Here is a 24,014-nt window from a genome sequence, read left to right as displayed (position 1 = left end):
GGCGGTAGCCATGCCGGTAAAAAAAAGGGGTATTACAGCCCCGGCGGTCCTGGTAATTCCCCATAGCTAGGCGCTGCGAAAAATTACTCCCCATTCCCATTGAAGTCCCACTGGACTCAATGGGAATGGGGAGGACGGATGCACCGGCACTGTGTGCAATAGTGCCGGTGCATCCGTCAAGGTCGGTGAGCGGGTGCCTTTGGAAAATGAAAAGCATTTCACCTAAAATTCTATAATTGTCTACATATATACATATTATCACTGGGCATATTATGATTAATTTTCAAAACCGTACCATGTACGCTTTTCCCAGAAATGACATTTTTACTTGGTTTTGCGTCCACAACATGTCAGGAAAACCTACCATGTCTTATTTTAATGGCGCAGAAATGACATTTAAAACGGTCATAATTTCACATTACTGTTTCATTAGGTTACTGAAATAAATGTCATGATATGCACAGCCTTTGAAATCAAATGGGCTGGCTTTGTTTCCAAATATGGGCATTCTTTCCAACCCCCCAAGCAAATGTCCTTCCCTGCTCAACTGGCTTACGGAGTTGCTATGACTCCCCTTTGATACTAGGCAGTTTGAAGCTGAGGAGAGGTGTTAGGGGATTTCACACCTCTGTGCCAGGGCAGTCCATTGTCTCATGCTGCAGCAATGCTGCTTTGTCTGAAAAAGTCACTACATCCCACACCTCAGGACCATTCATATTATAAAGGAACTTCCTTTCCCTTGTTCTTTTTGTTGGGAAAAATACAGTACCTAGAGTACAATTTACTTTTATTTTAGCAGTTTTACTTCCCAACATATATAGGGCCTCATTAGGACCCAGGCGGTAAGGGGTTTACGGCGGCGTAAACAGCGCCGACCCTTACCGCCTGATTCCGAGGTCCCTTAGCGCCATGGCGGATTTAACACCTGCTTTTAGCAGGTGTTAAAATCCATGGCGCTAAGGGACCATGTTGTTAATTACGCCACCGTAATTTACGGTGGCGTAATTAACGCCTTCCCCACTCCCATTATGCCCTATGGGGCAAAAATGGGAATGGGGAAGGGTAAATGGGGATTGGGGACTTACCTCCCCGCCAACCTCGGAATGGGGCGGTAAGTCCGCCAACCACCATGGCGTAAACGTAGTAAACGTAAAACTATGGGCCTCATTACGACCCAGGCGGTAAGTTACCGCCTGGGTCGTAATGAGGCCCATAGTTTTGTTTCAGGGCATGTCACAGTATTATTTCCATAGAGCTTGTGCAATTTCCACTCACTGCTTCTCAGAGCAGTATAACACAGGTTAATTTTTACTTTCGTTGGTCATTTACAAATGCGATTTTCCTCGCATCTATATTCTGAACATTTTCATAGCTCTGGTCAATTCCTAACACATAGGAATCTGTTCAAAAACACATTTTATTTGAAACTAACATAAGCAAAGGGAGAGAGAGCTTCTAGTGAGGAATTTTGCCAGTGTGAGTTTGCATGCTGGTAAAATGTGTCTCCTGTCTGAGAAGTGAAAAATGACATTTATGTTTGTCCCAAAGGTGAAATAAGTCATTCAAGGTTGCTGCTGGTGGAAGAATTAGCTTAGTTCTGAGATGTGAAACAAGTAATTTATGTTGAAAGCTCATAAAGTAACAGTTCACATTGAAAGTAACTGATGTCAGTCATTTATTACACTCTTAGAAGTGGCACATCATGGCTTGCAGGTAAGCACTTTGCCCGTGTGCCCCTGCCCTTATTTCCAGAACATTGTGTGCAATAGTTTCACCCCAGGCGGCCCCGCTGTCCGTGATGCTCCCTTGCTGCTTTCCCCTATTTCCGCCTCCCGTGCCCTCCCATCGGCCCCTATTGGCTAATTACACCTTCATCCCGAGCCTGTCTCCGACAGCACACTGCCCAGCAGCCCTCTCAGCTAAGGGCCTCGAGGCAAAGGGCGGTTCCTGCATTGGCGGCTCCAAGATGTGTCTCCAGGTGTCCGCAGAGGAAGCTAGTGAAGTCAGCAGTTAACATACACCAACAAAATTGTAAGTGTGGCATGGGTGGGGTGTAGGGCAATTACTCTAGTCTAGAAAGCCCTTGCCAGTCTACCTTACCTCTCCATAACGTAGACAGACATAGTTTTGCAACATGCATACTTAGAGAGATTAGTGACCACCAGCCCCAATCCATTCTTGGCTGGACTGTAAATGTTGCTTTGCATCACGCACTAACATACTAGACAATGTTAAGTAGTGCTACACCTATGGAGAATGGTCAAGATTAGCCTGCGTCGCATCTAGACAGAAATGTGAATGCTAGAACACTTACATCAAACTTTAAATGATGACAAGTGCAACACTAGAATGAAATTGTGATCACTAGCCTGCCTCACACCTAGACAGAATGTTGAAAATTAGCAAGCGCCACACTCCGATGGAATAGTGAATGATAGCAGGCATCACACTAGACATAATTGCAAGGACAGCAATGCCAACTAACCAATCCACTAACAATTTCATCGTTCTGCATACACCTCTCAAACTCTAACCAAACACAACCACAAGCCTAAAACACAGCAAACCACACAAACCTCACTACACTGCAACAACAAAACAAACCACACATAGACTTGCACAACAGCACACGACGACTACCGACCGTAAAACAACCTAACACCAGCCAACAGACCCACCGGCGAGGCTGCCAACAGCACATCACTGCTATCTTGCACATTTTCAGCTCATTCCCACTAACTCACACCACCCCAACCCTCTTTCAGAGCCACCAGAACACCAGGGGACCGCTCCGGTGGTGATAGTGCGCGGTACAAATATCCTTTAATATTAACATTAACATAGCAGTGTTGCACCAGGTTGTTTTTGGATTTTTCTTTTGGGTGCATGTGAAGAAAATAACTGCAGCAATTCTCGAGGTGTTCTATGTTTCATTTTACACCATATGTGCTCAACAGAGCCAGCGCAGCCATTATTTTTGTAACTGCAAAAGCACTGTTTTGATGCAAGGGAATACGTGCTCATCAGAGCTAGCACAGCCATTCTTCATGTAACTGCTGAAAATCCAGTTTGGTGATGTAGGGGAAGTTCTTCTGGGCTGGTAAATGTACCCCACAGTACCATATTTCTCCTGAGTGAGAAGAGAACTATAAATCCTAGAATAGAAGGAAAAAGACATCCTGTGTAGTGACAAGAACACTATATCCACTATGAATAAAGAGAAATATGAGCAAGAGGGGACCTGATGGTAGTAATTCTGTTCAAGTGAGAGTAACGGGAACCCTGACACTCACAGGGACCTGGGAAATTAAAACACTGTATTAGTATGCAGTTTATCAAACACTATACTGTTGGTGTGGATTACTAACAGTATGCAGTCCAGTTTTATCCGGTGAAGATGACTGGTGGCAAAGAGGCTCCTGGATGCTATATCCTTGGAAATGTGAGTGAGCAAAGATGCAGCTGGGTGCTATAACCTTGAAACTGTGGATGAGTAAAGAAGCAGTTACATGCTACTCTTGAGACCTTGTAATGAGCAAAGAAGTAGCTTGGCGCTATAGGCATGAGATTGAGTTTAGATAAAAAATGTGCTGGGTGCATGGACTATATGATATCTTAGAGAAACTGTGGAAGCAGAATACCCACAATAAGAGTAACTGCAACACTTTTATTTTTTTATCACATCCTAAAACTTAGTTAGACCTGTCTACCCTACCCTTATGATACCCTACATATTAGAGCCAAGAAGCTGCTGAATATTATATCTCTGAGATACCTTAAAAAATCTGCAGAGACAAATATCCCCATGATAAGGAAACCCCTATCTCGATATCGTATATCCTACCCTGACACTTTTTTGATAGACTAGATCCAGGAAGTGTATTCGTGCTCATTTTGAGATAAACTGTATTGCCTGCTGGTGCTAATCCATTCCTTATCCCATTTGAACTAAATAAAAGAAATTAATGGCATCTTTGAGTTGTGTGGTTCTTGCCAATCAGCCACATTTGCCACCGATACCTGTGTCAATCATACATGCCCACCATTTCTCAAGTCATTATAAGGTTCACACATGGATGCTGTAGGGTCTTGTGGTGTGGAGTGGCATTGATATGGGTGCAAGCGGCGAGGCCAGGGAATAGGTGCCATGCTTTCTGCCTGATTGCGCATGCCCGTGAAATTGCTCAGACAGACAGAAAACCAGTATTCATGTTTTAAGTGCAATGACCCTCTGTTGACTCCTTAATATGAATCAATGGGAAGTGGGTTCAGAGGGGAATCACCCGAGAATAGCCCGACCCATGGATGCGGAAGCAGTGGAGCTATTGCCAGAAAGCTCTTCTCCAGCTGCAGGATGAGCCATTAGGTGGCAAAATCTATAAACAAGTGGAACTGATGCTTTAATGCAGTAAATACGTAACAGGATTGTTCATCTGTTTCATCCACAGAGAAAAAGGGCTTTTGTTCAAAAATATTAAAGATAATGGAGAAAATATAGCCAGTTTCAATGGAAACAATTTACGTTCTAAACAGCAGGGGAATATTCAGCAGAAATCGCAGGTGGTGTGTTAATGGGGCCAAAGAGCAAATACTATTTATGAGGAGCTAGGACTGAAAAGTCCGAAATGACAAAGATAATTGGAGGCTGCATCTGTTTAGATATACATAGCACAATGACTAACGGTGGCTCTCTTTAACTGGGAAATTGAGCACTTGGAACGAGAAGAGTTGAAATGCTTTTTAAAAAAATTGTGAAATGTTATGTAATTGCCCAGATTTTGATAACAGAACCGACGATCAACAAAAATCAACACACTTTGCTTTATATCTTCTTCCTGCTATATTAAATAGTTAACAAGGCAAATACTTTTTGAGCAACATGACTCTACTCCATCAAATTATAGTACCCTAGAGGATTCAGGTGTCCCCTTCTTGGTCCTCACTGGCATGTACCACCATTGTGTGTGTTAGGGTCTTCAAGGCTTGGAACCTCTCCATGACTTTGATGTAGCCTGGTAGGTTGATGCAAATAAGAAAGGTTTAGTCCTCCATCCACACCTATGACAAAACTGCCAGCTCCTGAGCATTGCGATTCACTCTCGGGCAGCCCTGGCTCTTGACGTTTTCTGAGAGCTGGTGTCCCCTCTACCGGTATGGTGGTACAAAGTCTCTTTCAAAGTCTGTTGGGCTCAGTGTCCCCAAAGGCTGTGTTGTGGCAGGCACCCTCTGCAGCTGCATGGCCTTGATGGTCTAGCACAACTCCTCCACTTAATGACGCAGTTCACTGGGTAGAATGTGCACACTGTCCCCCTTCTCTCCTTCCAGAGTACGCACCTCCTGGACCAGTTCTCGAAAGTATAGTGGTTTCATGCTCTGATCCCAGTTTAGCTACATTAGCATCAGCAGCAAAGATCCTGCTCCGTGCATGATTTGTTGAAGCCTGACCAACCTCAGGCTGTTTTGCTCAACCGCTTCCTCTTAAAAAGCCAGCTGGAAAATTGGTTCAGTTCTGGGCAGTGTGAAGAATCGAGGGGATTCCTCCCTTCTTCTTAAGGGGGTGCCTCCCCCTTTGAGGTGAGGGAGGCGAACCCACTCTGCAAGACCCTCACTAGGGGTCTAGGCAAGTCGAACTGGGAGAGTTTCCCCCTTATGGGGCAAGTCCTGTTCCTGCCATGTACTCCCTAAGCCACTCCTCTTGGTGCAATACATGGGACTATCTGAGAGGAAAAACAGAAACAATTACAGAGACATGACTGAAGACAAAGTTAACGTATGCCGTGATCATCAAGGAACAAAACCAGTACATTTAAGAACAAACTTCCAATCAACTGTGACAAGAATATTGAAAATAGAGGGCACGTTGAATCAGAGGAAGGACGAGAAATGCATATGTGAACAGGGGAGGCCCCCAGGAGGTATAACACAGGCAAGAGGTGAAGCTGCAAGGAGTTGCAGAGACCGTGAAGTTCAGAACTGCTCTGAATGAGAAGAGCAGGTGCTGCAGAGCCAGCTTGTACAGTTAGCGCAGAACTGAAGAAACAGGACTATGAATCACGGTTGTAGCATGACCAGGAAAGCTCCCTGGTGGACAGTCTCCCCATTTGAGTACAACAACACCGCCTCGCTGAAATATAAGACACCAGACCGGTTACCAGAAGGGTCACGGGAAAAGCTGGATGGGAGAAGAGCGAAAGGCAGACACCGGCGAGAACAAGCCAACAGAGAAAACAAGAGAGAGAGAGAAGGCCCTGAGTGACTGCAGGTCCCGAAGATGTTCCCTTGTGACACTAAAGGTAGAGGGAGAATAGGAGGTATGCGAGGCCATGTGGGACTTGTTATATAATCAGAGAAACTCGTCCCAGTGAAATTGATAAACTCGCCTAGATATTCTTGCAAGGATAAGTTTTAAATGCACCAAAAAATAAGTAGGCCAGCAAATAACTCTGCTGCTCAAGAACGTTCTACCGAAAAATGGTACAAGCAGGATGTTATAAGGAAAAACATTGTCATCAATGATATACAGTAAAAAACCTGCCTGGCTGGTTGGTGAGACCCTATACATGGGTGGTCTGCTCCATAGGGGATACCAGGCTGCTATTGGACTCAGCCCTGTCCGTTCGTCTTCCATCACGTGGGATCAGTTGGGCTTATCACCTCCAGGGAACCACGGTCGAGTTCACAATTAGTTACCATGAGCGACAATGCTACTCTATCATTATGGCGTGCACCTGGGAAACTCGGGGACTGGCACAGGGGGAGGTCTTAGATCATGCTGACCCACACATACTTTACTCAGTCCATATCACACACTCCACACCAAAGGCTTCCATCCTGGCTTTGGACTATAATTTATTCCACCCTGTTCCTCATATTACAAAGTTTGTAATTTTGAAATAAGGTGGAATGGTCGTGTTTTTTTAGTTCTTGTATGACCACTGGGTTTATGGTTAGTGGTCTGAGGTCACTTACTATAATGGAATTCAAGGGTCTTGGACTGGGGCAGTTGTGGATGACATAGTTTATGGTGGGCTGGGAGAGTGTTGGAGGTCTGCCTTTTGGCCTGGCTGTGATGAACGTGCACTGTGAGGCACCTGGCAATGTCTCGCGGCCTTGTAGGGTGCATTCCATTTTGAGATAACACGTATTAGCAACAGTTATGAAACAAAGGAAAGGTTCTATGTGAGCTAGTAGCATGGGTCTCTCTATCATCAGCACTTGGGCCTGTTCATGTTTCTTTGTTGGGTTTATGTTTACAGCACAGTCAAGCAGAGTCAAATATTTGTACCATACCTACAAAAATGGCACTTACTTATATGTGTGCACTAAGTATACGCATCTGTGTTTCATGTAATATTGTATTTGTGCAGGGTTTCTTAGCACGCTCCCCTCACCCCTGGTACATCGCAAGTGTAGTTATGGGATTCGCCTTAAAGTAAAGTGCCTATGGGGATGGGAGAGGTTCATTTCTTTCCGAACAATACTAAGGAAAAGAAGACTGTAAGCAAATCTGAAAAGAGACTGTTAAACTGTGTATTTGATTACCCTGGGAAGAGGGGAGAATATTCCATTGTTCAAGAAATTTCAATTGGAACACCGGAGAAACGAGAACATAACGTACAGCAATAAGGTTTTGATAAGATAAAAGATAACCCAGATAAAACAAAGCTAAACAAAAGAGAACGTTAATCAGCCAGAAAAGATATCCCACCTAAGAAAATATATCCCTCAAGGATATACAGGGCCAAACAGCCGGGATCAAAAGACAAAACAACATGCAGGAAAGGTTACTTTCAGAGCACTTCCTAAGGATAAGGGAAAACCCAAAGACATTATAAAGGAGTTACAGGATTTGATATGAAAGGTGATCAGAGACTATCTAAAGATTGGATATTAAAAAGATAGATTCCACAAATACAACCAGACCACTGCATCATCAGGAGATGGGAGACATTCTCCTACCCATACATGGTTTTGAATAGTGGTAGGGTCAGTTAGGATTCATATTTTTGGACAGTATACTCTTTAATTTGGAGATTTCCTGACCACTGACAAGCAACTTACTTATTTATAAAAGTAGTGAACACCCCATAGCAAAAAGAAAGATAGGCCTTGTATATATTAGTTAATAAATAATTCTTGGAAATGTCATCACAGTATCCGCGTCCTTCTTCTGACCCACCAAATACGGTGTCAGGTTTGGGATAAACACCAGCTGAGAAGTCTGGGCCCGGTGCTGTTTACTAAGTTAAGTCCCAAGGCCAAATCCCCTATGATAGCCGTTGCTAAATCCATAGACTTTGATCCACAAAGCACTGAAGAGATTTTAATACCAATCAGAGAAAGACGAATCCGCCAGGACTGACACTGATCCCTCCCTAAGGAACCTATTTCAGACTTGCCTCAAAATCAGGATTGGTTTGGAGATATGGGCTAGATGTTGTGGCAGTCATTGATGCTGACCTGTGAGGGGATATTAAAGTTCTCTTGCTCAACCATGGGAACAACCTGTATACTGTGAAGGTGGCCCAAGGGATCCTTGAAAGGAAATTTTTTCCAGTACCCCAAGTGGTGCAAAAAGAAACAGAGAGGGGAGCCAAAGGTTTCAGGGAAGTAAACTACTCACAATTGAGACGCGACAAGAAGAACCTGAAGAGGTTTCCCCTTTAACTGACCTGGACTTCATTCAGAGGAACGACCGAGTCCTAACCAAGGCCTTCAGTCGGGTGACCACGGAAGAAGCAGGACGCAGCCAGGCAAGCCCCTCCTTCTTTAAAAAAAATGTATCATTATACCAGGAGGATATAACTGCCAAAGAAATATCATGCGCCCAACTAGTTTTTCCCAGAAGTCATAGGAAAATTGTTTTAGAGTTAGCACACTCACAGCTGATGACCGCCCATCAAGGCATGGGGAAGAACCAGATAGCACCTAGGTTTTATTGGCCAGTCGTTTTTGCTTACTTTAAGAATGTTGTGCTGACTTGTGAAATCTGTCAGAAAAAAGGCAACCACTAAAGTCCCGGCAGCCCCTTTACAACCACATCCCATCATTGATGTCCCATTTTTGAGAATTGAGATGGGCATAGTAGGCCCTCCAGAAGCCTCTAAACTGGGAAATCATGTTATCTTGTTAATCATGGACTATGACACCCACTACCCAGAAGCCATTCCCTGTGTAACAACATCATGCAACAAATATTAAAGCAGCTATTACCCTTCCAATCAAGAGTAAATCCTCACAGGCCAATGTACTACCTTCATGTCTCGGTTAATGCAAGAGGTAAAAGAATTGCTTAGTATTAAAAACTTGACAACATCAGTCTACCATCCCCAGACCGATGGTTTGGTAGAACATTTCAACCAAACATTAAACAAAATACTTTGTAAATTGGTAGAAACAGACTGGAAAGACTGGGATGTAATGATACCCTGAGAACTCTTTGAAGTCCAGAAGACCTCCCAAGCCTCCCTGTGATACTCCCTCTTCAAACTACTCTATAGGAGGGAACTCTGAGATGTCTTAGACATGTTACAAGATACTTGCGAAGAAAGAGAAGACGCCATCTTTCCCATTTCTCATACCACCCAAAAATGAAGATCCCACATAGCAGTGCTAAGGGAAATTGTAAAAAAACACCTGGGGCAAGCTGAAGAACAACACGTCACCTATAATAAGTATGCAGTACCCCATACCTTCTCAGTTGTACAGTCAGTCTTGGTTCTCCTTCCCACTTCAGAAAAGAAGATGATTTCTAAGTGGTACGGTACCTGTAAAATCTTGGAAAAGAAAGACCCCTTGAATTATCTGATATTCCAGCTTGATAGGTGACAAAAATCACAGATCTATTATGTCAACCTACTTAAGGAATGGAAAGTGGACCCTAGCGATAATACTACTGTCACTATGGCCGCTCTCCTTACTGACTCTGATGCTTGAAAAACCTTTTCCCCTATCCGTCCCATTCACAACACAATGACTAATGGACAGACTACTAAAAACCTTCTCAGTCTTTTGTGGAGCCTATCTAGACGATATTGTCATTCGCAATGCTAGATGACCCAAACATATCCATCTTCTGTATGAAATCACTGGCGCTCTGAGAAAAGCTGGTCGATCAGCAAATTCCCAGAAATGTCTTCTGGCACAATCTGCAGTGAAATACCCCAGATTTATCATGAGAAATGGCTTGATAAATCCACAAGTAGAAATGGTGAAGGCAGTCCAACAAGCACCTACTCCAAAGACCAAAAGAAGCCTTTGTGACTTACCGGGCTTCATCAACTATTATGGAAGGTGTATACCTAACTATTCCACCATAGACGCTAACCTAACCAACAAACTAAAGAATGCCCAGCCAAATAAAATACTCTGGTGATAAGAAGATCAAACCAGTTTTGACAAACTGAAAAATATACTGTGTCTCAAACCTGTCCTTAAGATGCCAGACTTCAGTAAAGAATTAATGTTATGAACAGATGCATCAAAAGTAGAATTAGGGGCGGTGCTCTTGTAAGAACACAATGGTATAGAGCATCCAGTATGATATACCGGCAGGAAACTTTTTGCAAGCAAACAATATTATTCAATGGTCAAACTAGAAGACGTAAGGTACTATTTGACCGGAAGAAAATGTAGGTTGATTACTGACAATGCATGTTAACCTGGATGAGCTTAAAAAAGGATACCAATGCCAGAGTAATGCGGTGGTTCTTGGACTTACAACCTTTTTGCTTCACTGCTGAACATCTAAAGGGCCAGGAACAAAGAAATATATATTTTTAAGCCGTTTTCCTGTCAATCTAGAAGGAGAAGCCACAAAGGTAAGTAGAAGTGTATGTGACGAATTAAGGTAACTTGTCTTTCTCCACGAGGGGGAGCTGCCCGTTTTGAGGGCTAGGAGGTGAGCCCACTCTTTAGGGCCCTCCCTCAGTGTCTGGGCAAGTGGGACATCATTGGGAGAGACACCTGCTTAGGGGAAAAGGACTCCCGTTCCGGTCAGGAACTCCCTAAGCCGTTCCCCATGATGGCATACATGGGACTATCTGAGAGACAATTGAATAAGTTTCCAGGAATATAGAGACTCATGTCCCCTGCACACCTTTGTCCTGTATACACAGGCAATATCCTAATTTGGGAAATTGTTCAAGGGAGTGTCTTGGAGTGTTCTGCAGTCAGCAGGAAGGACTGAGCATTTATTTTCCTAAACGGAGAATGGGCATCTGCATCCGCTTACTACTGGCATTTCTTGCACCGGGAAAGCATATTAGCTGACCTCCCGTGCATCTGCGCGTGCATCAAGGAAGTGTCCTGACGTGAGCAATTAGCGGACAGCACAAGGTGTTAGCCAGGAGATTTTGAATAACATTATGGAGGTCATTACGACTTTGGAGGCAGCCATGGTGCTATTAGCCTCCAAAGTCGCGTCCGGGTAGTCGGAATGGGGATTTACCGGGTCATTCCAACCTTGGAGGACCCGGTAAGTCCCCATTCTGAAAACTATTCCCCATTCCCATTAGAGCCCCCATAGGGCTCAATGGGAATGGGGAAGGAGCTAATAACGGGCCCGCTATCTGCAGGCCTGTTATTAGCCCCCTGGTCCCTTAGCGGCTCCCGCTAAGGGCGGCTAGTAAAACCAGCCGGCCTTAGTGGGACCCGCTAAGGGACCTCGGAATGCGGCGGTAGCGGGTTAATGGCACTGGCATCCTTACCGGTGCCATTGTCCCCTTACCGCCGGCCTCGTAATGAGGCCCTATATTTGGAATTGATCATGTCATACACACTCCCTGCATTTACATCATCAGTGAGTGAAAAATCAGATTTCCTTTTTGAAGCAGTAAAAGTAAAACAATGCTCAAACTGTGTTTGCTCATTTCTGAAATTTCAGTGTGCTGCGCCCTAATAACCTCAGCTAAACATTTTTATAAGGTTTATCCTTGATTGAAGAGCTCTTTTGAAAACCAGTGGTCCGTGATAAAGTTCCAAGATTAAGACCAACAATGACCTTTTTTCATTGTTCATGGTTTTGCCACTAAAATTAAAATGTAATGCCTGTGGTACCTACAAATTATCAGCTCCACAGTGCAGTCAGGTCGCCGTGCAAGAGAGCGCTGACTGGCACAAACCTAAGAAAACACACAAGCAAAAATAAAAGCAATTCACAAGCAAAGGTAACATTTTTAAAACCAATGCGAATAAGATGCCCCCACAATGCACATTGCCCAGTGCACATCCGTCGGCTCGAGCAGGAGCTCACCCCAGCGCTCCGTGCTGCAGGAGCAGCCCCCTCTAGCCTCTGTGGAGGTAAGCCTCTGCCCCAAGGTGATTCGGCCCAACTTTCTTTTTTACGCACTTTTCGTGTAGCTGATGCTACTAAATAGCACTGCTTTATTATAGCACTGCTAAACTGCTTTTTCTTCACATGTGCAGCATTTCTGTACAATCACAGTACAGACGCCATTAGTAACCACGAGGGTTACTTTACACGGAAATGGCCGCCGTATCGTGATTCAACAGACTTCCTAGTTTACTACTGCATCACGGCTGATCCTTGCACCTGATTGGCCATCCCAGGCTTATCAGGCAATCAAGAGCCGCCGGCAGGCGAAGCCGGCCTTGTCCCCAAGGCCGAGGATCTAAGGCTAACTGCTGACTGAGCTGACAGAGCGTTACCAGCGTTCGGTGACGTACTCATGCCCATTTATGGCTGCTGGTTACTGTGATCTCCTTTGGCCCTTCCTGCCTACCTAAACCAGCGGCGCCAGGCAACTATCATGCGCAAGGTAACCTTACTACCCTGCCCTCAGCATAGGGTATAATATTAACTCTGCATCCATAATATAACCTCGTGCAACTTTAGCGCCCTGCCTGTCACTCATACTTCGGTACTCCGATTCATAACCGCGGCTGCTCCTACTGCAGTCCAGCTTACTCTCTGCATCCCCCAAAGACTTAAGGACTTACCCCACCTGTTCAGCATTGCATTACCATTACCGCTTCTGTGTGCCCTGTATCCAAATCAGATCTAGCCTGTGTGCCTACTTTGCTTAGCCTTGGTGAGCCCTGCATCCAACTCGAATCTAGCCTGTGTGCCTACTTTGCTTAGCCTACAATTCAGCCTAGTCAAACGTATGCTTTGATGCGTAGCTGCCGCCTCAAGTCCATTCACCTCACTCCTATGTACCCACCTGATCTTGCCGGCCGCTCAGTATATATTTAATTAAATGCACTCCAATACACCTCCAGACTATAGTCGAGCCTCGCCCCTGACTCTCACGTTGCTGTCCCTTTGCATTTTAGTCATCTGTGCCTATTTCAAACGTAGATGCTACCCCTTTGCATTTTAGCCAATTGTGCCTATTTCAAACTCAGTTCTTGTCCCTTTTCATTTTAGTCATCTGTACCTATTTCAAACTCAGATGTTGCCTATCTGCATTTTAGTGAACTGTGCCTATCTCAAACTTAGATGTTGCCTATCTGCATCTTAGTCAACTATGCCTATTTCAAACTCAGATGTTGCCTATCTGCATTTTAGTCAACTGTGCCTATTTCAAACTCAGATGTTCTATCTTATCTTAGTCAACTGTGCCTATTTCAAACTCAGATGTTGCCTATCTGCATTTTAGTCAACTGTGCCTACTTCAAACTCAGATGTTGCCTATCTGCATCTTAGTCAACTGTGCCTATTTCAAACTCGGATGTTGCCTATCTGCATTTTAGTCAACTGTGCCTATTTCAAACTCAGATGTTGCCTATCTGCATTTTAGTCAACTGTGCCTATTTCAAACTTAGATGTTGCCCCGCTGCATTTTAGTCAACTGTGCCCATTTCAAACCTGCATGTCAGCATACTCTGCACATATCCTACCCAATATGGTATCTGATCAGACATTGATGCATTGCACCAAGCGCCAATGTACCATGCTGTGTCAGATATCTTACATTCGAATTGCCTTAAATTTAGGTGTTACCAGCTATCAACATTATCTTATCCCAAACTGAGGTGCTTCTCAATGCCTCGCAGCTAAGTCGCTCAGCTCTACTCAGGTGTTACCTTAATGTATCTTAGCCTTATTGTGTTGTTCCAACCTAGGTGTCGTACCAACGTACATCAGCCTAACTGGTGTTAACCAAGCCAACTCCCTGGTCACCCAACACTCTTGCCACTACTACTGACCATGTGTCCATTAATTACCAATTTGCTTGCCTGCATCTTGATCTTTTTCTACACTGCACTACGGCCTAGCATGGCTCCTCAGCTACCTCAGCTACCTAACATGCTATATTCAGCTATGCCTAATACCAAGTCCTCACACCCAGATTTAAAGGACCCCCAATCACTGCAATTTACCAGTCTCTCTCGTCCTACTATCGATCGGAACCTAGGACTTAGAGCCAGATTAGCCAAAATCTACAAGCCTCTCTCCCGCTCACTGCCTACCTCACAGAACTCCAGAACTCTACCTAGTTCTTCTACTAAAAAATCCAACTTGCCCCAAAACTCTAACCCTAGACCTTCACTCAGCTCCCCTACTCAGGCTACCCCTGATTCAACACAGGACAAGTGCCACACTACTACCGCAAAAAATACAACCAGCCCCAAAATAAAGGGAGCCTTGATCAACACCAGATCATTAGTAGCTCACGCTACTTAAATCGCCGACTTGATCCTCAAAGAAGACCTCGACCTCCTGGCCATTACTGAGACCTGGTTACACCCAGCATCAGGTCCCATGCGTATGCTGGCAGTCCCAGATAATTACTCTATCCTAAGACAAGACCGTCCCAATTCCAGAGGAGGAGGTGTTGCCATCATTCACAAATGTAGTCTTACCATGAGACTAGCAAAACCTTCCAATGTCCTATCTTGCGAAAAACACTCTCAGTTAAAGTCCCACATACCAACACCCAAACTCTCAACATCCATTTGACCTACCGCCCGCCAGGCCCTATTGGCACCTTTGATGAAGATATTAACACTTTCCTCTCCAGTAACCTTACAAGCTCTACCCAAGTTCTCACCCTGGGTGACTTTAATATGGGTTACAATGATCCTGAAGACCATTCCGCCAGTACTATAGTCAAAATTCTTTCGGAACTAGGTTTCACGCAAACAAGTATGTCACCCACACATTCCAAAGGCAGAACATTCGATTGGATGAGTGATTACAGCTGTCTAGCAAACATTACAAATATCTCACCACTAGCCTGGACTGACCACCACCTGGTCTCGTTCCTGCTTTCTACTGACAGACCCCCACCCCCACCCATTATCAGGGTTCCACCCACCCTCACAAGAAACAAGAAGAATATGACAGCTGAAAGACTCATCCCGAACCTACTCCCTACACTCAACACACTCCCAGACAACCTGGACCCAGAGACCCTGGTTGAAGAATATAATAAGATCATGGCCACCTCACTGGACCTAATTGCCCCCCTTAAACTGAGACCAAGCAAACCGAATACGCACATAAATAAATGGTACACACCATTCCTTAAATATTTAAGGCAGCAAAAAAGGAACTGTGAGACCACTTGGAAAAAATCCCCCTCAGCCGCAAATAAACTCAAACTTTCCAAACTAGCCACACTTAACAAAAAATAAATGTACCTGGCGAAATGATCCTCCTATGACTCTCGTATATCCCATGCGAAATCTAACATGAAGGAATTATTCTCCATCCTTAAAGAAGTAGAAACCCCCATAGTACCTCCTGACACCTGTAGCAAAGACAAAAACTGGTGCTCAGAAATCCAAAGCGCCCTAGCAATCAAAATTGTGACCCTCCAAAGTAAAATCGCCCGTAAAAGAGTATCCCTCAATTACACTCTCCCTTCAAAAACTCCAAATAAGCCCATGTTTACCGATCTCACTTGCTTCAACTTCTCTAAAGTCACGATTCTTGAAGTAGAAAAAAATCATCCTGTCTCTGAAACCCTCCAACTGTCAGGGAGACCTGTGCCCGACACAGCTCATCAAGGATGCCGCCCGTGACCTATCCCCCTTCATCACAAAACTGATTAATGCCTCCTTCATCACTGGTTCCATCCCCACCAATCTGAAACCATTGTGGGTGCTTCCATTATTAAAAAAACTCACACTTGATCCAGCCATGCCCACAAACTACAGACCCATAATGACCGTTCCCTTTCTACCAAAAATCCTGGACTAGGTTGCCTATGTTCAAATCCAGAAGTACCTAGAAGAACACCATCTACTAGGTTCCAGACAATCAGGGTTCCGCCCTCAACATGGGACTGAAACTGCTCTTGTTGACTTGAAAGTTCAGATTGATATGCTTAGAGACAACGACCAAGTTGCCCTACTCCTCCTCCTGGATCTGTCTGCAGCTTTCGACCTGGTCGATCACTCTGTCCTTTGCACACATCTCCACACATTAGCTAATTTCTCTACTGAGGCCATCACCTGGATTGTCTCTTTTCTCAACGGTAGAACCATGAGGGTCTTCTCACCTATTGCGGCGGCAGACCCCATACCCATCACTTGTGGCATCCCTCAGGGCTCCTGTGTCTCCCCCACATTGTACAACATATTTAACAAGCCCCTTTTCGATGATTTGGATCATCTCGGTATCACCTACACTAACAATGCAGATAATACCCACATCCTTCTTCCGCTTTCTGGAGATTATGGAAAGGATTTGACCTTGCTAAATAGGGTGTACATCATCATCCAGGCATGGATGGCCATACATGGACTATGCCTGAATGATGATAAAATGGAATTTATCATCCTAAGCACCACGTCCAGTTTAAATAAACTTGGCCCTGCCTACAACTCTTTCATGATCGATGGTAACAACATCAAGGTTGGACAAGAGGTCAAAACTTTGAATTTTTACCTGGACTCTAATTTCTCCTTCAGAAAACAGGTGAGCTCCATGGCTTCCTCCACGGCCTATACGTGTAAATTAATTTGTACCGCTAAACCATGTCTGTCTGACACTAGCTGCCTTACCCTCGCTAGAGCCCTTATACTGTCCCGCCTGGACTATTGTAACGCTCTCTATCTGGGATCCTCCAAGGCTACCACTAGCAAACTACAAACTCTTCAGAATAACGCTCTCAGAGTGGCTCTGGGCATCCCCAGAAGAGAGCACATCTCAGGACTTAGTCAACAGAACAACTGGCTCTCTATCAACGACAAAATTCTCTTAAAAACTGCATCACTCACTCACAAATCCCTTAACAACGCTGCCCCTACTTACCTGATCAATAGATTCCATAGACAGTCCTCCCTGAGACCCACCAGAACTGCTTACAAAGACTGCCTCTCTGTCCCTAACTTTAAACGTGCCACCATAGGGGGCAACAACTTCCCAGTAAAAGCAGCCAAACTGTGGAACTCCTTACCGCCCAATCTTAGAGTGGACCTGCCCTACCCGAACTTCCGATAGTTTCATGGCTGAAAACGTAGGTTGTCAAAGATACTCCAGTGCTAGGATGTCCTCTTTCATGCTACCCGCACACAATGTAACCATGTGTGCTCACTTGTTTATATGTATATAATATCCATGTACCTCATTGTTGATATGTATATGATATCGGTGTACCTTACTGTCTCTTTGTGTACCCTATGACTTGTAACCAAGCTTAGCAATTTCTTGTAAAGGCGGCGCCCTGTTACCCTTGGGTATGCTCGCGCATTATAAATAATAAAACAAACAAACAAACAAACAAACAATTGCAAAAAACACGTCTATACCTGATCATTTGGCAATCTAGTATTTGGATCCAATAGATAATAATTCCCTCCTGAACTTATGCTTGGGTCTCCAATCTAATATCAGTAATATCCCAGAAATAGAGAGAACTGATTCACCATCTAACTGCATTGACATGGAAAATAATGATTTTCCAGCAACAAATCTGTCACGATCGCCAGATTTGTTTAAGATAGCAGCAAACGTCAATGCCTCATAACCTGCAAATAACTTTTCGTACTCAACCTCTGATTCATCGAAGGATGAAGAGCATATATTTCCAGACTACTTGAGAATATTGAAGGTGCTTTTTACTATTTGTAATTCCATGTTCAAAGAGCAACACATTCTTAAACAGGGCCTTATGAATCTGGTAGACGTTGATCTTTATCATGACCCCAGCAACTTTAACCACACAAGCCAAAATTTGAAAATCTCAGGGAAACCCCCAGGTGAATTCCGAATTGAGGCCCCTAAATCATATGAGTCCAGGAGAGCAACAATGGTCAAACCTCTATTTTTTCAATTAACAAGGACATTTCAGCTCCTTATTTAGAGACCGGCCTAGCTTTCAGCAAAAACAGATTGGAGCTCTACTATTGAATTTAAAGGTAAACAAATTAAATATATATAAGAAACATTATATCAAGAATTTGATTAAAAAGAGCTCCAAAGCGACACAGTCCCTTGACACGATATCACCAAAAAAAGTGACTTGCAAAGAAAGTTCTAAATATTTTACATTTGTAAGTGAACCATCACTTAAACAGAAACAAATACCTACAAAGGCATCTTTGGAAACCTGACCAAGCAATCATTCGGGGCTTTTGAAATGCCTCAATCGGCAGAGGACAGATCAGGACTCACCCTCACAATATGATGAAATTAACACTGTAAATGATCTGATGGAGACCCTTCCAACAGCTCTAGAGCAGGGAATGACTCAATCAGTGATTCTCAGACCAAAGGGGGTAAACCACAGAGGGAAATTCAAACTGCAGAATGGAAGGAAGAGTGTAGCCCGTTTTTTAATTGAGCAAATGTCTCAGAAATCATCCATCAATAATTTAAATTGGACATGATTTCATCAAGTAAAATTACATTAGTGGAATTACCTGATACATCCCAGAAGAAAACTAGGCGGCGATCCATCTGGTATTCCCTATTATCTCTGTGCTAATACAATCTTGCTCTAGAGACTTTCTTGAAATGGGCTACAGATTCATAAGAATTGAGGAGAACAAATTCAAAAAGAGTGAAAACCTCAAACAGCAACCCAAACAAAAATATCTTGAACGAAAAACATGACGACATGGACTCAGTGATTATAAGTGCACTAAAAAACTGCATCAAAGCTTCAGGATCAAGAAACAAATCTTTAGGTAGGAGGAACACGTGGACGATGTTTCTTTATCGAAACCTATGCCTTGAGAAAAAGTAAAAAACAATTCCTGGAACACTGTAGGGTTTAGATAGTTTTCTACCAATCCAATAGAGTTGATTTTCCTTCTAGATGCTGAGGCATTCTCACTTCAAGAGACATGGTTACCTCAAATTCTTTTTAGATGGACTTCAGAATATTCAGAGTGATGTAAGTCGGAATGTGCGAGGCAGACCGTGTGGAGACCTAATATTGGGAGTTAGTAGTAGGATGAAAGTGACTAAATATAAAGTACCTTTTGACTGCCCCGATTATGCTCACAGTGAAGGGAGTGGAGCAGCAGGTTCTATTGGTGAGTGTCAAAAGCCACCTTGGAGATAAATTAACCAGAAGAAACTAAAGGAGGTGAATAGAATCCTCCATGAATTAACAAAGGAGAACCCCAAGGCATTATTTATAATTATGAGTGACCTTAACTACGAGAGATTTGAAAATCTGATAAAGGAATAATTGGGTGATCTCCCGATTGTGTCAAATTGTCTCAGAGCTATGGCTCTTGGCTATCTTGGAAAAGATCTTGTTAGGTTCGACCCATGAGCAGCATTCATAAATTCACACTGCTTACTACAACATTATGTTGTAGGTGGAGCCCTATGCCACAATCCCTTCACGTGGTAAAATGGCATAGTTTCTTTGTGGCTTGACTATATATTCTTCACAGGCTCTGCAATTTTTCTGATTGGTAATTTGCTGATTTTGCTTACAACTGTGAGTGACCATGCTGCAGTAAATTTACACGAGAGAGTAGCCAACAAGAAAAACAAGAACTGATTGGTAATTTACATAAAAATGAGATGGTCGCGGAGCAATATGGAGAAATTTAATATTTTTTCCATAAAGATTTTTTGGATGACTGCATGACCAATAGGTTCGAAATAGATACACATGAAAACAGCCTTCTTGTAGCTAAACACTGTATTGAAATAATACCCAAAAATATTTTCTCAAAAGAACACATAAAAATGTACAATATGATCTGAATATTACAAAAAGGAAAAACCCATTAAAAATGAAGATTCAAAAAATCAGCATGGAAAATAGTGACCCCTTGATCCAACAGAAGGCTACAACCAATTTCAAAATGGGCAAACAAAAATTATGTCAGTTGGCATAAGGGTTCTGATAATTCAAAACAATGTTTTTTTGCTACATGATGCACTCTGAAATGCAGACTCTTGTGTATTTTGAAATTTATACAAAACTCACTCACAGGTTAACCTTAGGAAAACAGAAGTAAACGTTATTCCAACGACATTCTGGATGGGATATGTAGTCAAGTTATACTACAAAGATCAAAGTGTTCTTAAGGATAAAGACATTCCCATGTATTCCTTTGAAAAGGATGAACTAAACTGTACAAGTGAGGAACTAGTGTGATTGATAGAGAAAATAAAACCTTTCGGAGTACCAGGTCTGGACAGAACTCCAAATTTGATAATAAAAAAGAAACCAAAAATGTGGCATTTTTGCTTAGCAAATTATTCCAAACTATTACAATTCCCCATAGTTGGACAGCCTCCATACTGATTCTGATTTTCAAAAAGGGATCTAGAGAAAACCCTCAGAATTATCGGTTATTAGCCATGGTAGATCCTACTTCTAAACTTTTTGCTCAATTACTACTGCTAGAAATAAATGACTGAATAACAAAACAAAAATTGCTGGGGATCCAAAAATCCAGATTTAGAAAGGGACTAAGTACCTAATCTAACCTTTGGACCCTTCTATAAATAATTCCAGCCACCTTAACTAATAAAGAAGGTGCAAATTCTATCTCATTTGCAGATTATAAAGCAGATTTAGATACAGTTGAACAGAGATTAAAGTAGGAAAAACTGAAGCATTCGAACCTAAACCCCATGATTTTCCACTTTACAAAAGAACTATTTTGCAACACAGAAGTCCAGCTAATATTAAATCAAGAAGGCCATTTGACCAAAAAAATAAAATCTAACATTGGGCTCAAACAGCCCTGCCGTTAGCACCTATTTTATATAATCTTTATATGGTGGATGTCGGGAGAGTATTGTAAGGATGACATCATTTTCCCCCTCGGATAGGCAGAAAAGAGGTTGTGAGGCTCACCTACACTGACGACACCAAACTCTTAGACAGAACGAGATTGGACTACAATGGAGACTGGAGGCCCTTTATAAATACTCATAAGAGAATGGTCTGATCATTAATTTTCAAAAAACAAAAATATTGAAAATTGTATCAGAAAAGAAAAAGCGCTGCAAGTTTGTTTGGATAGTGTAAAGGCCAACTCCCTGACTTGCACGTGAAATACCAATAAATGTGACACACCCCAATGGGGAATGAGACTAAGAGAACAAGCTGCGAGAGTCAAGTTTTGTTTATCTAAAATTGTCATCCAGAGAACTCTGCTGCCCGAGAGTGCGCTGGCAAACAACACACTTACAATTGATTAAAAGGGCAAAAAACGTCATCAGTGATGTCAGATACAAATGTTACAAAAGTTCATTATGATTGGACACAAGACCACAATTTATAGGTGCATGTAGGTGCTGCTCCTCTGTGGTTGGCTGCTTGGTTGGCGGGAGGGTGAGCGGCACAAGGTCCATCTGTCTGTGTCCAGGCGGGGTGAGGGTCAGGTCACGGTGAGGTAGGCGGGCCCTAACAAAGCTAACGTGAGATAATACCATTAGACATGCACTAAATAATGGTCACTACAGTTCCTTTGAGTATATCATCAAAAATCATTAAATTGTGCCCATATAATCAAAGCATTATTCATTGGGACTTATATGAAGTACCGAGTTTAGGGTCTTGGTCTGTAAGATAACATTGACTGTGGGGTGGGTCCAGGCTCATCGAAGAGGCTATAAGACATTCTGACATTTGTTAGTTCTAGGGTGCAATATACTGTGAGGTCTGATGTTAGTTGGGGGCACACTGGGTTGGGCTTTACAGCAGGGTTACACGTCAGGTACATCAAGAGAATACCTTGCGGGGACACAGGGGTAAACTGGCAGTCATTTTCCAACAGCGGGATAAGAGGGCACGGCAGGTTTGTGGAGATGGATGGACTAAAAGTCATGTTCCAAGCCGGTTCACACACAGGACAGTGATCTCAGTGGAAGAGTGAAAATGTTACATTGGTGTATTTTTTTCAATTATCTCCGGCTCATCTGTGTGAATGGAGCTGCAAAGCTTTTAGGCACAGTGAGAAAAGGTGGGGGCCATGAGCGCGGTGTGCGTGGAGCTGCAGAGGGGAGAGAAGCCTTTTCATATTATTGCAGTGAGGCCTAGTCCAAAGATGGAGTTGAGGGTACACAAAATGGAAGCCTAAGTGTCCGGCACAGCAACCCTGCATCTGCTACTGTTAGCATGCCTACGAACAATGGAAGCGTCCCCCATTATTGTGCAAGCAAGTGGTTTACATCGTGCTGAATGTATGAGGGGGCCTAAACGACCCCTCACTCCCACACATTCCCCGCTTTTGTTACATCTAAAGTAACAAACTACTTTTATTATTTGTCTCATTCCGATAATACTCTGCTTCTGCTATTGCCTCATCCCATGCAGGTGTACCCTTTATTGGCATCCAAGCCCTACGTACACCTCCCAGGCTCTGCCCTCTTCTTGTGTACTCATCAGGTGTGCATGTCAGATATATTCCTCCATCCCCATCCAGGTCCACCCACACTTCCCTGTACCATTGCAGCTCCTTTGGTTATTTAATTGTTGTGTGATATAGACTATCTACCCTATCCCCATGTTGGCGATAGACTGCTGTCATGCAGTATTTTGGTGGGTTTTGTTGTCCAGTCTGTATTTGTGCATCTATCATGGTTGCTACCATTGTCTGTTTGCCCATTGTTACCATCATCATTGTTGAACTAGGCATTGATTTCGCACAACATCCGATTCCTTGTTGGCACATATAGAAAAATAGTAAAATAAAAATGACTGGAACAAAAATGTTCATCATGATGCTGAACCAGGACAGTATCCAATTTGAACATGTTGTCGAGCCAGTTGCTCAGCTCTATTCGTCCTTCCTTCAGCATTCTCGCCCCCAGGCTGTGTACTGTCCTCCGCTGGCTGACTCACACCCCGATGAAACCCTGTCCCTTCTCTACACCTCTATCTCTGATACTCTTGATGCTCTTGCCCCTGTCATGAGGATCCGCTTGAAGTCAAAAGCCAAGAGTAATTCCTGGTATGACTCTGACCTAGCTACACTTAAACATAAGTGTAGGGCAGCTGAGAGGACATGGAGGGCTTCTTGCTCATCCCCTGACAAACTGGCCTGTCGCCTGCTACAAAGGCAATACCGACTCTCTGTCCGCACTAAGAAGAGAGCCCACATTCAAGCCCGCGTCTCTGCGGCATCTAACAACTCGGCCGAACTCTGCAAGGAGCTTGCCAACCCTACGGCAGTCTCCACCCCTCATCTTGCCTCCCAGGCTCTCTGCAATGCCCTTGCCTCACACTTTATCTCAAAAACCCAGGACATCCTGTCCACCCTCTCCTCCGCTGCCCCTCCCATTCACTCTCAGTCTGTGCTTACAGACCCCCCTTAGTCCCCCCCCACCGTCCTTCTCTTCCTTTCCTATTTTCTCCCCTGATGAGGTTGCTAGACAAGTCCGATCTATGAAAGCCTCGTCAAAACAGGTTCATCCCTGCTCCTCTAAAACCATCAAGGACCACATTGACACCATCGCCGCGGCCCTTGCTGATTTTTGCAACCACTCCTTTGCCTCAGCATCCTTCCCTCCCCTCTGAAGCACTCCTTTGTGCATCCTCTTCTCAAGAAACCTACAGCTGATCCTTCCTGTCCGACTAACTACCGCCCAATTTCCATTACCCCCTTTCTGGGCAAAC

This window comes from Ambystoma mexicanum, chromosome 2p (assembly GCF_040938575.1).
Source record: "Ambystoma mexicanum isolate Mex_15411 chromosome 2p, UKY_AmexF1_1, whole genome shotgun sequence".
NCBI classification, from domain to species: Eukaryota; Metazoa; Chordata; class Amphibia; order Caudata; family Ambystomatidae; genus Ambystoma; species Ambystoma mexicanum.
This window is presented reverse-complemented; position numbering follows the sequence as displayed.